The sequence below is a fragment of the Sarcophilus harrisii genome, chromosome 4 (assembly GCF_902635505.1).
Source record: "Sarcophilus harrisii chromosome 4, mSarHar1.11, whole genome shotgun sequence".
Classification (NCBI taxonomy): domain Eukaryota; kingdom Metazoa; phylum Chordata; class Mammalia; order Dasyuromorphia; family Dasyuridae; genus Sarcophilus; species Sarcophilus harrisii.
Window position 1 is genome coordinate 298,563,594 of NC_045429.1, and position 6,404 is coordinate 298,569,997.

Consider the following 6,404-nt stretch of genomic DNA (forward strand, 5'->3'; position numbering starts at 1 on the left):
ACACCTATGATAATATAATTAGAATAGAGCATATAAACTGGGACAAACTCAGCCAGGGTCAGAGACAAAACTAGAAGCGGGAGCTCAAGCTCTCAGAGCCAAGGAGAGACAGATTCATTCACTTCATCTCATACAACTGTGGTGGCTGGCTTTTTGCACTTCCCCTACTGAGACCAAAGCTGGTCTGAAAGGCTCTCAAGAAAGCTAGCTGGGCCCTAGGCAAGGAAACTAGATTGTGAAGAAGATAATAAAGGATTTGGACTTTAACATCTAGCTATTCTTGTGGTAATTAATCTGTTGAAACCAAGGCTGGTCCAGAGATCTCCAGAAAATCAACAAAAACATTACAGAAACTCTTTGAAAATTTTTATTTTACAATTACTATTGCCTAATTGTATTTCTCATTTATTTTCTCTCATTTCACTCTGTCCCTCCTCAAAAGTGATTTGCTACTTATCACTCTCTCCCCCCGTATACCCTCTCTTTTATCACCTTCCCTATTTCATAGTTTGTATGTTATTTCCTATTTGAGCCAATTCTGATGAGAGTAAGATTCATTTACTTACCCTCCCCTTTCCTTCTTTCCCTTCTTTGTAAAAACTTTTTTTTTGCTTCCTTTTTTTTAATGACAGATAATTTCCTCCATTCCATTTCTCCCTTTCCCTTTCTCCTAATACATTTCTCTCTCACCCCTTAATTTTCGTCTTTTTTGCCTTCTGTTTATATGTACTCCTTGTAACTGCCAAATAACAAGAACATTCTAATAAGTTACAATGTCATCCTTCCATGTAAGAATGTAAACAGATAAATCTTATGATATTACTTTCCTGATTACCCCCTTATGCTTCTCCATAGTCATGTATTTTAAAATCAAATTTTCCATTCAGCTCTGGCCTTTTCATTGAAATCCTTGAAAATCCTGTTTCATTGAATGACCATCTTTTACTCTGAAGGATTATACTCCCTAGATAGAGGATTCTTGGTTGCAATCCTAGCTCTCCCTAATTTTTCCCCTATATCTCCTACTTGATTTTCAAAGTCCCTTTTGAGTTCTTCCATGGTCTGATCCCAATTCTTATTTTTCTTGAAGACTTTGCATGTAGGAGTTTTGATTTTGTTATCATCTTCTGAGTGTGTGTTTTGATCCTTCTTGTCACCATAATAACTTTCAATGGTCAGAAACTTTATTTTGTTTTCTGCTCATTGTCCTACCTATTCCTTGGCTTTTACTGTTTGTTAAAGTAGAGCTCTGTTTCCAGGATGGAGGGTGCATTGTTTCACACTTCAGGGATTTTGTGCAGCTGTTTTCAAAACTCTTTCTAGGAATCTGATCATAAGCATTGTTTTCTGCTCTGGAGCTGTTAGGAATTTTCCCACTCCACTGTAGCTGTAAGATCTAATGTGCTGGCTGGGGCTGGGGCTCTGTTGGCCAGGGCTGGGATAGGACTACAACCAGACTCCCACTCTGTTGCCACGGACCCTCTCCACTGATCTTCTGAGTCCTCCCTGATGTCCCCAGGCTGAGAGGTTCAGAAGCCTTTAACACTGCTGCTGATTCACAGGTCCTGCCTTGTTGACACTAGAGTCTGGGCGGGACCTGGGGCTGGGTTGGACCTGTGCTGGGATTGCATGTCTAGGGCCCACTCTGGTCCACAGACTTTTTCTGTTGACCTCCCAGCTCCTCTTTGGTGTCTCTGGGCTGAGAGATCTGGAAGCCACCAGTACTGCTGCTGATTCAGAGGTTGGGCCACCAAGGCTTGGCTTAGGTCTGGGGCTGCACCAATGTGTCCTGGCCCAGATTCCCACCTTGGTGTTACAGACCTTTTCTGCTGAGGTTCTAAGTTGACTTTAGCTGGAAACTGTTCTACTCTATCTTTTGGGGGTGTTCTGATGCTCTAAAATTTGTTTAGAGTCGTTATTTAAAAGAATTTGAAGAAATTTGAGAACAGTTGGGCAAGTTCCTGCCTTTATTCACCATCTTGGCTCTCTGCTTCTTTCCTCTTCTATATATTCTTGCCACTCTTCTCACTCTCTCTTTCTGTTAAGTTCCTACCATTTTGGTCTTTTATCATGCCCATTTTTGCATGAAACATTCCTTTGATATCTAATTTTCTTAAAGAAACCTATTGTCTTTTCCATTCTATTATTTCCTTTTATTTATTTGTATTGTTCATTTGCGAAAACCTTTTAAGATGATGGAATAAAATAGGAAATATTGGACAGTCCAAAATTCTCCCACAAATAAAATGGAATTTTGCTTCAAAGCAAACTTGGACATAATTCTATAATTAAAATTTAGAAATAATTAAAAGTAATGATAAAGTAGTTGTCTTTCTGAGACAACTTGGGATTACTTCAGGAAAGACCCAACCTTCCAGGGTGGTGGTCTTGGCCTGACTGAAGTATATATACTTCTAGGCAGATACTATTGAATCAACAAACAAGTGCTGAGGGTAGTTGATTGGACAGCAGCCTCATCTTTAAGAACTATCACAGGGAAAGTGTTGGGGTCAGATAGCTGAGTAGGGGTAGATTAAAGCATCCTCCACTCTTACAGGATGTCAGGCTCAGTTGTGCTGATCATATGTGCCTCTTGGCTATAACTATTGAGAGAAGGAGTGAATACAGACCTGATGGTAGCAGAGGAGGTCCTGCTAGTTCTGGGCACTTACAGGACAATAGAGTCTCTGGTTTTGTTTCCAAGGCAGAGAGTTGAGCTAACATTTTAGTTGTGCAAGGGATGGCAGGGGGTAAGAATGTTTACTATGACAGTATGCCTAGGGCCCCTGCTCTGATTCACGGGTGAATAGGAATGCCCAAGATTAAGCCCTTAGACATCTCAGAAAACAACAGTATGAAAAACTTGAACCCTGAGACACCATACTCCATACCTCAAAATTAGAACCTGACTACAGTAATTAACTGCCAAAATAATGGTGATGGTGATGATGATTGATTGAGGATCATTCAGTGATATAAGTGAACTTCATCTATTTTTGATGAACTGAATAAAAAATTTGATCTCCAAACACAGAACTCAAGAGAAGCATAAAAAGGAAAGAACTTTTGAGAAGTATATTTCTGTTATGGGTATACTTAGAGAGTGTGGGTATAATTTGATTTTATTATGATAATATGAAAAAGAAACTAAAGGTGGAAAGAAGATTGTACTGGAAAGAGAAGAAAAAGAAGGTAATATAAGGGAAATTACATCTCATGAAGAGACAAAGAAGACCTATTATAATTGAGGGAAAGAATGGAAGGGGATGAGCATTGTGTGACTCTTATTCTCATCAGATTTGGCTCAAAGAGAGAATATCAGACCTATTTAGTTTCACAAAGAAACTTATCTCACATCATAGGAAAGTGGGATGGGGCAGGTAAAAATAAAGGAGAAGGCTAATAAAAGGGGAAACAGAAGTAGTAGGGGAAAGGTGTAAGAAAGGGGGAGGGGCTCTAAAGGGAGTACACTGTTTAAGGAAGGTGGTGATCAAAAGTAAAATACTGGGGGGGAGGAAAGGAGGAAAGGAAGAGAAGAGCATCATTTGGGGTAAATAAGATGGCAGAAAATACAGAATTAGTTATTTTAATTGTGAATGTGAATGGGATGAACTCTTCCATAAAACAGAAGCAGATAGCAGACTGGATTAAAAACCCAGAATCCTATATGATATGTGTCTTACAAGAAACACATTTAAAGCAGAGTGATACATACAGAGTGAAGGTAAAGGGCTAGAGCAGAATCTATTATGCCTCAGGTGAAGTAAAAAAAAAAAAAAAAAAAAAAAAAAGGTAGGGGTAGCAATCCTGATCTCAGATCAAGTAAAAGCAAAGATCTAATTAAAAGAGATAAGAAGGAAATTCTATCTTGCCAAAGGGTACCATAAATAATGAAGCAATATCAATACTAAACATATATGCAGCAAGTGGTATAGCATCCAAATTCCTAGAGGAAATAAGACAGATGCAAGAAGAAACAGACAGCAAAACTATACTAGTGAGGGATCTCAACCTTGCTCTCTCAGAACTAGATAAATTGAACCACAAAATAAGAAAAGTTAAGGAGGTAAACAGAATGTTAGAAAAGTTAGGTATGATAGATCTTTGGAGAAAATTGAATGGAAACAAAAGTTTACTTTTTTCTCAGTGGTTCATGGAATCTATACAAAATTTGACCATGTATTAGGGCATAAAAACCTCAAAATCAAATGCAGAAAAGGCAGACATAGTAAATGCATTTTTTCAGATCATGATGCAATAAAAATCACATGCAATAAAAGGTCTGGAGAAAATATATTGATTGAGGTTGATTTAGGAAAGGAAAAAGAACTCAATCATAGATAGTTCCTATAGTGATAGAAAATATCTGTGCTCATATTCAGGAGGAGACAGTGAAGTTAAAAAATCCAGTCCTGCTTAATAGAAATGAGCATGACCATCTCTCTGAAAATAAGGTAGTCTAAGAGGGAGAACACTATCTATTCAGAGGATCAGGAAAAACTTCATGGAGAAAGTACTTGAGCTACATCTTGAAGGAAGAGAAGGATTCTGTGAAGAAGTGAAGAGAGAGTACATTCCAGGGATAAGTGACACCCATTGCAAAGGCACTCAGAGGGAAAATGGAATATGAAGTGTGAGGGCCATTTAGATAAGTGGAGTAATATATAAGAAGACTAAACTGATAGATTAAGATAAGGTTGCAGAGTTTTAAAAACTTAACAGAATGTTATGTTTGATACTTGAATGTTGAGGCAATAAACAATGCTACTGGGACTGATAAAAAAAAGTTGGGGTTATAATTATTAAGGCTTTGATGTTGAAGGGAATTTAATAGGGATTGTTACAAAAATTTGGAGTACCTCCTGGGAGTCAGGAACATTGTGAGAAACATCAAAGGTAGACCCTAAGATACATGGGAATTCTGTAGGACAGGCATGTATCTTGTTGGCTTAAGTTCGAGGCAGCTGGTCATTGTCAGTCAGACCCTAGACATCTGTTATATCCATTCTTATGCCCTTTAGAGTCCTTATTTTTTGAGCTGCCTCACTGAGGCTCCTCTTACACTTGGATCATATGCTACATTCCTGGGTGGAGACTACAGCTGGCAGGTCCCTTTCTCTTTTCCATAGAAGAACTGGATCAGGGGCAGAGGGAGATGGACTTTCTGGACATGGGAGGATGAATATTTTTATATAATTTCCTCTACTTAGCAGCAAGGATTCTGTGATTGGATAGACATCTGGCTTTGTAGTATATAAATGTAATAGAATGATATTGCATCATAAGAAATTGTGAATATGAAGAACTGAGAAGCTTAGGGGAATCATTATTGCAGAGTGAAATAAGCAGAACCAGAAGACTACACAATGACTAAAATAATTTAAATAAAAATAACATTGAAAGGTATCTGAACACTGACAAATTATAATAGCAAACCTTAACCTAGGAGGGCAAATGATTAAAAGAAGCATAGTACTATGGATATGGAATGTAGCATATGTAAATAATTAAGCATGCTTTTGTGTCAGTTGATTTTGCTTAACTTTTTCTTTGTTAAAAGGGAGGGTTCAGTTGTAGGTGTATATCTAGAAATGATTAGTGTAACATGGAACCATTCATGATATAACAAGTGAGAGATGTCCAAATAATCTACTAGGTTTTGGATTCCTTCACTTATTTCCAAACAATATTTTAAAGACATTTTTCCCATTCTTCCATGTTAATCATTAATTAATTCATCGAATATCAATGTGTACATTGAAGTATTTTGGGAGATCTTTTTAAAAAATTCTGCTAGAATTGCTTTACTGTTTCATCTTTTGTAACAGATTTATATATATATATGTATATATATGTATATATATGTATATATATATATATATATATGTTTCAACAATCTTTATTGTGGTTTCTGTGCTCACCTTGAAAACTACAAGGCAAGATTACAAAGTGACCTATTAAAATATATCTTGTTGCTCTTGAATGTTTGACATGCTCATTTACTGTGCTAATTCCTTATTTGTCTTTCCAAGGAGAATCTGTGACTTATGATTTCATTAAGTTTTGTAATGGGCTAGAACTCTGTACTTGAAACCAGGATTCTTACAAGGTGTTAACTCAGTGGAATGATAAGACAATGGTTATCTAGCTTAGCATGGTGATTAATAGTTCTCTAATTCAGTGTGATTGAATTAATCTTACAACAAATAATAGTTTCCTAGTGATATAATGATTGGCTTATACTCAGTATGATGAATGGATCTAATTGTAATAGAGTATTTAAGAGGTCAGAGTCAGATCTACAGGGGGATTGAACAGACTTGGAGAAGACAGAGGACTAGAGGCTGGAGCTCAAGCTCTGGGACTCAGAGACATTCCATCTTCATCAGCCTCATGGTGGCTGG